General features: G+C 38.3%; 1 protein-coding gene across 3 annotated transcripts in view; it reads right to left on the bottom strand.

Moving 5' to 3' along the window:
• The window catches only part of RNF145 (ring finger protein 145), a 65,825-nt gene that overhangs the window by 35,637 nt on the left and 17,788 nt on the right, over window positions 1-12,400 (bottom strand). The window lies entirely within an intron of this gene.

Below are 12,400 nucleotides of genomic sequence, written 5' to 3'. Positions count from 1 at the left end.
TTCTGAAAAACTCATATGGTTGTATTTACTTTTTCCATGAAATTACTTCCTATTAGGCAATCAAGTGGAATTCCTTTAGCATAACACAGCTAACCAAGAAATGATCCTTACATAATCAGCAAGGGAATACAGCCAAAAATCAAAACTAAAAACTAAAAAATTTTAAAGCAGTTTTTGGAACAGTTATAAAAATCAATGAATGACTAGGCTTCTTGGGTGATTTAGCAATTCTCTATCATTCTTTGAGGATTATTTCTAACAAATAATGTATTAACAGTCTTTCTATTGACAGAGAAAATCAAATCCTCAAGAGGCATGCTTCTAACGTAGCAGTTGTCAACCAGGTATGAGTTTGCCCCTGAGGGGATATTCTGCAATGTCTGAAAACATTTCTAGTTGTCACAGCTTCAAAGGGTGGAGGAATGCTCCTGGCACCTAAGTCAAGATGCCTCCAAAACATCCCACAGCACACAGGACAGCCCACACAACAAAGAACTGCCCACTCCAGAAGGTCAGTGGTTGAAGCCCTGTTTTAATGTAAAGAGACTCAAACGCTACACGTGCAAATTACATATAAATATCTGATCATTAGATCAATATAATTAGTATTTTTTATATAGTTTTAGGATAGAAAGCTAAAGAATGAGAAGTTAATTATGAAGTTTTAAATAAAATACACATATAAGTACCATTTACATTTATCAAGTTTTGAAAATGCTATTAAAATAAATAAATTTATGTTTAAAAGAGATCTAATTTTGAGTTCCCATGGTGGCGCTAGTGTAAAGAATGTGCCTACCATAAAAGGAGATATAACAGACCTGGGTTTGATCTCTGGGTCAGGTAGATCCCCTGGAGGAAGGCATGGCAGCCCACTCCAGTACTCTTGCCTGGAGAATACCATGGACAGAGGAGCCTGGTGGGCTACAGTACATAGGGCTGCAAAGAGTTGGACAAGACTGAAGTGACTTAGCACGCAGCACACAACTTTTGAGTCCCAGTAGGACCTAGACCTTTAAAGTCAAGTAATTTCTTTTTGGCCAAAGCATATCTCTTTCAAATAGATCCAGTTTAAAAAAGGAACCAGAGACAATCCATAAAGAGAAAGCAGACTGGTGTCTGCTGGAGGGGACGTGGGGAGGGGGAATAGAAATCAGTACTCAAGAGTTACAGGTTTTATTCTAGGGGGACGAAATGTTTTGAAATTAGATAATGGTGACAGTTGTACAACATTAGGATCGCACTATATGCCAGTGAACTGTTCACTTTAAAAGGTTAAATCTGTTACATGAATTTCAGCTCTACAAAAAAGGGGAGCCTGCGGGAGCACCAACTGCAAGCAGGAGAAAAGCCAGAAGGCCGCCCAAGAGGACCTCAGTCCCAGGAGCTCTCTCCTGGTGAGGGCAAGGGATGGAGATGGCAGAGTTGGGTTCCCTGTCATGTTTTCTCCCACGTTTGCTTTTGTCATATTACTGGTGTTTCATAATAAAACTCAGCAAACTCAACATTATCAAGAATTTCTTACTGCTGAGACATTTGCTAATTGTTTTTGTATTATTTCCAAGCCTACTTCAGTTTATCCTCTTTTTAAAAGCCTCTTTGTTTTTCCTTAGTCCCTTATCCAAAATTCTAATTTCACATAACAAAACTTCTAAGGCAAATTAACCTTTTTTACACTTTTTTAACTCAAAAGGAATCTGCTGTATACCTGTGTTGCTAGCACATTGGTAGGCCTTGAAAACGCTGCAGTAGACAAGAAAAACACAGTTGTTGTGAGGATGAAGCTCACAAGCCAGGAAGAAGATACACATTAATTAAACACTTATCCTAACAATTATTTAATTACAATTGTGACAAACGCTGGAAGAAAAAAATATAGAATGTTGTCATGGTTTTTTAAATTTTTATATTCACAGCCCTGTTTATTTAAAAATTATCTTTTATTATCTTCACTTCTAGATTTATACTTTCTATTTAGCTTGCTTTTTAGCTCTCATTCTATTTCATAAGGTTATTATAACAGGTTTAAAGCAACAGTTTCCTTTTCTTTTAACCTACTCTATATTCCTTTGATTGTTTTGGTGTTTTCTAAGTCTCCTCTCAACTTTCCAATTCTTTTCATGATTTTCTTTCTGGTTCTTTCTCTTATTCCATGTTTCACTACTCTGTGATCTGTTGAGATTATAGGACCCTAGGGAATGTCTCATGCTCGTGCTCAGTCACTAAACTGTGTCTGACTCTTTTGTGACCCCATGGACTGGAGCCCTCCAGGCTCTTCTGTCCACGGGATTTCCCAGGCAACAATACTGGAGTGGGCTGCCGTCCTTCTTCAGAGGATCTCCCAACCCAGGGATCGAATCTGTGTCTCCTGCATTGGCAGGCGAGTTCTTTACAGCTGAGCCACCAGGGAAGCACTACAAGGGATGTCTACATTTCAGAATAATCACCACCTTTAAGCCACAATGACAACACCCTGTTGTTAAGCAGTTTCCTCCCTACTAGCTCTCCCACTTTACCCTCTTGAATAGCTCTCTCAATGCTTCAATCTCCCTCAAAGACTGCCCGACCTGTCAGGGGAGCAATCATCCTACCCCAGAAATTAACATCTTTCCTAGGCACCTTAGACCCTCACTCCTTTGCTCAGCTCCCCTCTCTCAAAGATAGCCTTCAGAATCTCTCTGTTTGGCTGACTCATCAATAAGCCCCACTTCAATAAAGACACCCAGGACCAGAAAGCTTATAGTCCTCTTGGGGCAAGCTGAGCTTGGCTTGCCAGAGCCAGGGCAGTGACTTTGGTGGGGACTAAACTGGTCTTGCCAAGCCGCCACTACTGAGCTGTCTCCTCTGAGAGAAGAATCTGGGCACTGTTTCCCAAACTATTATTACAGAAAAACTGGAAGAAGAAATAAAACAAAGATCAAAAAACAAAACATTAACAAAGATCTCTACATCTAAGTTACATATAACTTCAGGACATCTTATGCTGGCAATAAAAACTCTTGGTTATTACTCAGTCTCAACAGAGTTGGTCACTTACAACCTGAAAAAAACACAACGGTAAGCCTAAAGAAGAAGGATTCAGAGAAGGAATTATCCAAAATTCCATGAGTCATTTTAGGCCAAAATTTAGTCTGAGGCGAGAGTCATGAAATTCAGATTTTTAACAGAATTTTATACTTAAAAATTTTAAGACTGAATCAAAGGAGAAGTTCAAAAGTAGAATGAGAATCTTCCAATTTAAAGATTTAAAGAGTAGAATGTATCAAGTTGGTCAAAAGCAAGAATTACTGTTTTCTACTTGTAACTGAGTAATATTTTCCCCTTCTTAAACCACTTTTTTCACTTACACAACTTATGCAATGCTGACAATTAACACAGAGCACCAATACACTAAACACTTTGAAATCCCACTTCTCTACATTCCCCATGGTAGCCTTCTTTCTTGTGGCTGCAACTGTTTTGGGGAATAAGGAATGTGTAAGATATATACCAAGAGCCCCAAGAATGGCTTACAACTGGAAAAGTTTCTGCTATAAACAGAAGCATTGGAGTTATAAAAAACAAATAACAACAACAAAACCTAGGAGCTTATCAATTCATCAGCAGATCAAAGACCTTTCTTTCTAAGTCTCTTAAGCAACCTGGCTGGGTCGCTGGACAACCGAGAACAATCTGCACATTCTGGCCACTTAAAGCTTCCAAACAATATTAATTCCAAAGAAACCTAATCTATTTGTACACAGAACAAAGCTGTGAGCCCTCCAAGTTATCTTTCGCAATGTGTGCAAACAAAAACGCACTGCTCACTTAATCATTGGATGGCCAAGGATTACCCTGAGATGTTCCAACACTGCAGATCTGAGTACTATCACACCCTAAGCACTGAAGAGCAATTTAAAAGTTCATTTCCCCAGGGCTTTAGTATTTAAATCTTCTGTGCTACAAAGCCACCCTGCTTCTTTCTTCAGTTTTTGACTACCTGCTAACTATTTAGTGCCTGGATCTGATAATGTCCAAAAGAAGAAAACATATCACACACTGAAATGGGTCAATTTTATTCCTTTCAAAATTAAAAGTTAAATATATAATGAAAAAATTCACTTTTCATTTCTGTTATCTAACAGCAGTAGTTGTCAGCTGGAAAAATTTTATTCCCCAGGTCATAACATTTGGCAATTAGGGATAGTTTCTGGTTTTACAATTGTGGGGAAGGGGTGCTCTGCAATCTGTGAGCAGAGACACAGTATTGATAACATCCTGTAATCACACGACTGCCTCACCACAAAGAATAACTCAGCCCAACATGCTAACAGTTCCAATACAGAGAAACCCTCATCTGTAGCTTTGAATGACACAAGCTTTCCTAAAATGGAGGGCTAGTTATCTGTATGAGACATATAAGTAACTTCTGAGAAAGTTTTACATGTGAAGTCAGTTACACACTGAGGACAAGGATGAAAGACAATAAACTTTTATTGTTTGAATCCAATAGGCTCTTAAAGTCATACACATACAAAACTGATGCACTGGTTCATAAACCTAACAAGAAAACAAGGAATTAAAAAATAATGAAGTTAAAAACTTTTTCTCTAAAAAGTTTTAGAGAAAAACACTTAACTGTGGAGGAAAACCATCAAAACATCCTCACAGGAATGGTCATATCAGTTTGTACAGTTTCTCTTTTTTCCACAGTAGTGCTGGAGAGTCTCAATTTTAAAGTAGGATTGGTACTGGAAAATATATTCCTTAGAACAGCGGTCCCCAACCCTTTTGACACCAGGGACTGATTTCATGGAAGACAATTTTTCCACGGACCAGGGGTAGGGTGATGATTTCAGGATGATTCAAGCACATTACATGTACTGTGCACTGTATTTCTAAACTAACACTGCCGCTGATCTGACAGGAGGTACTGGTTCATAGCCCAGAAGTTGGAGACCCCTGCCTTAGACCACTCAAAATGAAAAGCATAGCTTAGAATTTTAAGAATTAAAGAACCTGACATTTATCAGATTCTAGTGAGTTCAATCCGAATAGTAATATTAAATTTTATACTAACTGAGCCCATGGGATTTTCTAAAGTTTAATTTTTCTGAAGTGAAAGTTACATCCATTTTGTCTTTTATTAATGTCTTTTGTCTTTTAGAATGTAGTTATTTTACAATGTTATGTTTCTGCTGTACAGCAAAGTGAATCAGTTAGACATATATATATACATATATACACACACACACACACACACACACACACACACTCTTAGAGTCCCTTCCCATTTAGGTAACCACAGAACACTGAGTAGCATTCCCTGTGCTATTCAGTAGGTTTTCATAAATTATCCATTTTATATAAGGTAGTGTATATATGTGAGTCCCAATCTCCCAATTCTATCCCACACACACCTTCCCCCCTTGGTAATCATGTTGGTTTTCTACATCTGTGACTATTTTTCCTTTGCAAATAAGTTTATTTGTACAATTTTTTAGATTCCACATATAATCAGTATTATACAGGTTATGACCGTTCTATAGACATATTCTAAACACTTAAGAAGAATCAGCTTCATTGTGTGAATTAAAGGCATACCTTGTAGACACTGTGCACTCAGTTCCAGACTACCACAATAAAGTGGATCCCATAACAAAGTGAATCACATGAATTTTGGGGGTTCTTGGTGCATATAAGTTATGCTACACTACATTGTTGTCTAAGAGTGCAGCAGCCTCATGTCTAAAATATATGTGCATACCTTAATTTAAAAAATGCTTACCATCATATGAGCCTTCAGAAAGGCATAATCTTTTCGCTGGGACTTCCCTGGCAGCCCAGTAGTTAAGACTCTGCATTTCCAAAGCAGGGTGCATGGGTTGGATCCCTGGCAGAGAACTAGGATTCAACATGACACACTGCATTGCCAAAAAAGAAATCTTTTTGCTGATAGAGGGTTTTGACTCAATCAGCTGCTAACTGATCACATTGGTGGTTGTTCAAGCCTGGGGTGACTGGCAATGTCTTAAGATGACAAAAAAGTGTACCACACTGAGTGAGTCTTCCTTTCTGAAGGATTTCTCCACAGCATGCAATGCTGTTTGAAAGCATTTTACTGATAGTAAAACTTTTTTCAAAACTACAGTCAATTCTTTCAAACTCTGTCAGAGCTTTATCAGTTAAGTTTATGTAATATATAATATTCTAAATCCTTTGTTGTCATTTCAACACTTTTCACAGCATCTTCACCAACAGTAGATTCTATCTCAAAAAACCACTTTGTTTGCTCATCCACAGGAAGCAGCTTCTCATCTGTTAGAAAGTTTCTGTTGTGATACTGCAGCAATTCAGTCACATCTTCAGGCTCCACTTCTAGTTCTCTTGCTGTTTCTACCACATTTGTAGTGACTCCCTCCACAGAAGACTTGAACTCCTCAAAATCATCTGTGAGGGTTAGAATCATCCTCCGAGCTCGTTAGTATTGCAATTTTGACTTCTTCCCATGAATCACAGATGTTCTTAATGGTATCCAGAATGGTGAATCCTTTCCAAAAGGTTTTCAATTTACTTTGCCCAGATCCACCAGAGGACTCACTATCTACAGCAGTTATAGCCTTATGAGGTATATTTCTTAAATGATAAGATTTGAAAATCAAAATCAAAAGTACTCCTTGATCTATGAGTTGCAGAAATGACATTATATCAGCAGGCATGAAAACATTCAAATTTGTTATACATCTGACAGAGCTCTTGGGCAACCAAATGCATTGTCATTGAGCAGTAATATTTTGAAAGAAATCATTTTTCCTGAGAAGTAGGTCTCAACAGTGAGCTTAAAATATTCAACAAATCATTTTGTAAACAATTATGGTGTCATCCAGGTTTTGTTGTTCCATTTATAGCACACAGGTAGAGTAGATCTTAGCATAATTGTTAAGGTCTTAGGATTTTCATAATGGTTAGAGCATTGGCTTGCATTAGCCCCAAACAGATTCGGCCTCTCTTTTGAAGCTCTGAAGCCCGGCACTGACTTCTCCTCTCTAGGTACAAAGTCCATCTTCTGCCAACAGAACAGTTTTGTCTATACTGAAAATCTGTTCTTTAGTGTTCACTTCAGTTGCTAGTCATATCCGACTCTTTGTGACCCCATGGACTGTAGCACACCAGGCTTCCCTGTCCATCACCAACTCCCGGAGCTTACTCAAGCTCATGTCCATTGAGTAGGTGATGCCATCCAACCATCTCATCCTCTGTCATCCCCTTCTCCTCCCGCCTTCAATCATTCCCAGCATTAGGGTCTTTTCCAATGAGTCAACTCTGCATGAGGTGGCCAAAGTACTGGAGTTTCACTTTAGCATCAGTCCTTCCAATGAATATTCAGGACTGATTTCCTTTAGGATGGACTGATTGGATCTCCTTGCTGTTCAAAGGACTCTCAAGAGTCTTCTTCAACACTACAGTGCAAAAGCATCAATTCTTTAGTGTAGCCACCTTCATTAATGATCTTAGCTAGATCATCTAGATAACTTGCTGCAGCTTCTACATCAGCACGCTCTGCTGTACCTTGTACTTTTATGTGATGAAGATGGCTTCTTTCCTTAAAGCTCATGAAACCTCTGCTAGCTTCAAACTTCTGTTAGGCAGCTTCCTCACCTCTTTCAGCCTTCAAGGGATTAAAAAGAATTAGGGCCTTGCTCTGGCCCTGGTTTAAGGGAATGCTGTAGCTGGTTTGATCTTCTATCCAGATCACTAAAACTTTCTCCACATCAGCAATAAAGCTGTTCAGCTTTATCATTCTTGTGTTCACTTTAACTTCCTTCAAGAACTTTTTCATCATATTCACAACTGGGCTAAGTGTTTGGCACAACTGGCCTAACACTCAGCCAATCTCAGCTTTCAACAAGCCTTCTTCATTAAGTTAAATCATTTCTAGCTTTTGATTTAAAACAAGAGACATGACTCTTCACTTGAACACTTAGAGGCCACCATACGGTTATTAATTGGTCTAATTTCAATATTAGTGTGTCTCAAGGAATAGGGAGACCCAAGGAACAGGAGAGAGATGTGGGACAGCCAGTCAGTGGAGCAGCTAGTACACACACAGCCTTTGTTAAGTTTGCCATGTTACATAGGTGCAGTTTGCGATGCCCCAAAAACAATGACAATAGTAACATCGTAGATCACCATAACAAATACAATAATAATGAAAAAAGTTTGAAATATTGCAAGAATTTCCAAAACCTGACCAGGACAGGAAGTGAGCAATCCCTGTTAGAAACAGGACAGGATGGATTTGGTTGATACAAGGTTGCCACAAACCTTCAATCTGTAAAAAACGCAGTATCTGCAAATCACAACAAAGGGAAGCCTAACAAAGCAAGGTATGCCTGCACATGAATTAAAGAAAAGAGACACCCAGCTTTTCAAGAGTACGAATCTTCTGTTTAAGGAATTAATATTTGCAAATGTCTTTCTCAACAGCCAATTTTTGAAGTATCAAATGAACTATTTAAAATATCCAAGTATTGACTTTCCTTCTCAGGACCATACTATACTCTGCTTTGATATAACTAGACTAGAGTGATGTGGAAAATATCTGTAAATCATGTAAGTGATAAGGGACTTCTATCTAGAATACATAAAGAATTCCTGCTGCTGCTGCTGCTAAGTCACTTCAGTCGTGTCCGACTCTGTGTGACCCCATAGACGGAAGCCCACCAGGCTCCCCCATCCCTGGGATTCTCCAGGCAAGAACACTGGAGTGGGTTGCCATTTCCTTCTCCAATGTGTGAAAGTGAAAAGTGAAAGTGAAGTCGCTCAGTCGTGTCCGACCCTTAGCGACCCCACGGACTGCAGCCTACCAGGCTCCTCCATCCATGGGATTTTCTAGGCAAGAGTACTGGAGTGGCTTGCCATTGCCTTCTCCGAAAGAATTCCTACAACTCAATTTTTTTAAAAAAGACAACCAATTAAATAATGTGTAAAGAACCTGAATAAATATCTCTCTGAGGAAGATTCACAAAGGGTTAATGAACATATGAAACATGCTCAACATCATTAGCCATCAGTGAAATGTAAAACAAAATCAAAATGAAATCCCACTCCACACTTACTATGATGGCTATACTGAAAACGACAGAGATCAACAAGTATCAGCAAGGATGTGGAGAAACTGGAACCCTCATACCCTGCTGGTAGAAATATAATAGTGCAGCCACTTTAGAAAGCAGTCTAGTAGTTCCTCAAAAGTTTAAACATATTATATGATCCAGCAATCCCAATCCAATGTATAAGCAGTTCAGTTCAGTTCAGTTCAGTTGCTCAGTCATGTCCGACTCTCCGCGACCCCATGAATCACAGCACGCCAGGCCTCCCTTGTCTATCACCAACTCCCGGAGTTCACTCAAACTCATGTCCACTGAGTCGGTGATGCCATCCAGCCATCTCATTCTCTGTCGTCCCCTTCTCCTCCTGCCCCCAACCTTTCCCAGCATCAGAGTCTTTTCCAGTGAGTCAACTCGTCGCATGAGGTGGCCAAAGTATTGAAGCTTCAGCTTTAGCATCAGTCCCTCCAATGAACATCCAGGATTGATCTCCTCCAGAATGGACTGGTTGGATCTCCTTGCAGTTTAAGGGACTCTCAAGAGTCTTCTCCAACACCACAGTTCAAAAGCATCGTACCCCCTCATAATAAGTATGTCCACACAAAACCATGAATGTTCACAGTGTTATTCTAACAGGCAATGAGGTAGAAACAACTCAAATGTCCATCAATAGATGAATGGATAAACAAAAAATACAACAAAATATGATTTGGACAGAAAAATGAAGTCCTGATACACGCTGCAGTGTGGATGAGGCTTGAAAACATGCTAAGTGAAAGAAGTTAGGCATAAAGGATTACATACTGTACAATTTAGTGTAAATGAAATGTCCAGAATGAGCCAACCCGTAAAGATAGAAAACAGATTGACATGCCTATGGCTGTGGAGAGCAGCTGGTAGGAAATTGGGAGTGACTGCTGATGGGTACAGAGCTTCTTTCTGGAGTTATGGAAATGTTCTAAAATCAATTGTGGTGATGCTTTACTCAGTTCTGGGAATGTATTCAAAACCACTGAGCTGTATACTTTAAATAGGTATGTGAATTATATCTTAATAAAGTCATTTTCTTTAAAGATACTTGTTTATGAAGCTGCCACATGAAATATGAACTATTAAGCTTTTTAAAACTAAAAAATTCAGCCTTAAGATTCTATGAGATTGGTCAAGACTCAATTTTTATTAAAAACGTTGACATTTTATTAATGATTCAAGAATTAACACATCTTTGCTAACCTTTTTGAGATAGCACCATTTTGGGTAAATTACACTAGAAAGAAAAACATTAAAATATGCCCCAACTTGAAATTTGTTAATTTAACATCAAAACCAACTCCATCAGATAGGCATTGTCTTACTTTATAGTTTCAAAGAAATAACTTGCCATGGTAACATATTTCCTAAGTAGGGAAACTATTTTATACCCTACTAATTCTAAAACTAATTTTCTTTCCATGAACCATGCCCTCTCCCGAAAATTGAACTAAAAATCAGAAAACTTGGATTCAAGTTAAAGTCTGGGATCATCCCCTCCTAGCTGTTTGCACATTTCAGTTCTTTCACCTGTAAATCTCAAAGGATCAAAATAACATAAAAAAATAAGAAATGTTTTACTACACTGTAAAATTGTTACAATTCTTTTTACTGTTTAAAATAGATACAAACGTTCTGATAATGAAAATAAACTTTAAATACTGGTAAAAATATTCCCATAAACTAAAAGTAGTAAGTCGAAATTGCTAAAGAAGAGTGGTTAGTAAAAGGCTTTTCTTTATCTCTGACACTGCAGGGTCCCCTTTATCACTACATGATAGAATTTTGACCTCTCTAGAAAAGCCTGGATGATGATACTGCAGATGAAAATATAGCTACATGGTTTCGGCCATCACTGAACCACACAGAAACCAAAAAACCATAAAGGGAAAAAGCAGGTTCATTGCCTTTTCACCCAGAATTATAGTAACCAATAAAATTAATTTTAATAGTTCTGCCTTCAACTTTTAGATTTCTTTGACTGATCAGCAAAATCCTTTCAATTCTAAAAAGCTACCGTTAACACAGCTAAAGCATGGAATACTCTGCCATGAAAAAAAATTTTTTTAAAGATTAACAGCACAAGAAAATGCTCACAAAACATTGCTGCATAATAAAAATGAGACATAATAGAATAAGTTAAAATCCACTGAGCCCTTACATGTCAGAAATTGTGCTTAATCATAATAAATCCTTATAACAGCTCCTTAAAATACTATTAGCATTTTACAGGTGAAGAAACTGAGATGAATCTTTCTGATAAATGACAATAAGGTTACAGAGCAGTAAATAAGAAACAAAGGATTTAAATCTATCCAATTCCCATCCACTTTTCCAAATGGCATCCTTAGGTGCCCAGGAACTTATTTACACACTAATGTGGTGACTCAGGAGCCTACACTCTAACTATTGCATTATACGCCATACATTTCATTTTTCTTTAAAAATGTATAAATGAAGTTAGGGAAATGTCTTCACCCTAAGCTTGAGCTGAGATTCAGAAGTGTCTAGGTAAGACCATAGCAATAAATTCTGTCAGGGTTTGGAGCTAGTGGTCCTAGAATGGGAAGGACCCTCTTTGAGTTAATACTGGCTCGTGGACTCCTACTCTAGGTTCAATGGAGAAAGATGCTGAGGGAAAAGGCTTAAGTTGTTCCTGTGAAGGTGGCTAAGTGCCCAGGGACAATATTTGCGTGATACAAAATCAGAAAAGTCAGCGTCTCCACTTTAGAGTGAAGAGTTGGATCTGAAACACTGAGACAATTACAGAAATGCAGCACCGCTCTTGCAGCTCCCTATTTTGAAATTCTGACATCCAAGGACATTCCCTGGGCAAGGATAGCGGCAGACCTCCCTACCTCCAAGTACCATTTTGAGCACAGAGACAACCAGATAGGAGCAGGAGGAGGTGAGAAGACTGAGTTTCTGGGGCCTTCAAGACATAACGAGATGAAATAAGGAAGGTGGAGGTCTTGCTTCAACAAAAGGGACCAAGAGTCAGTGACTGTTAGTAATTTTCACTCTTTTGTATCTGCTGAAGTGAAGAAAATTGGAGGTTATTAAAAAACTGGAAGAAAGTAACAGAATTCTAACAAGTTTGTCACATGGTGATGTAATTTCAGGTGATTGCTACTGCCTTTAAATTTTCTGTATAAACTGCCTACAGCGATGAGTGTATTTTATAATCATGGGGGAAAAAAGGTTTTTAAAAAGTCAACCAATCAATTCCAGTAATATAAAAATGCTATTTCTAAGATTAAATTTCAAGCCTACACCAAAAT

This window comes from Moschus berezovskii, chromosome 8 (assembly GCF_049115385.1).
Source record: "Moschus berezovskii isolate FMDL1 chromosome 8, NW_MosBer_1.0, whole genome shotgun sequence".
NCBI classification, from domain to species: domain Eukaryota; kingdom Metazoa; phylum Chordata; class Mammalia; order Artiodactyla; family Moschidae; genus Moschus; species Moschus berezovskii.
Note: the sequence above shows the minus strand (reverse complement) of the source record. Positions and strands in the feature narration are given on the sequence as shown.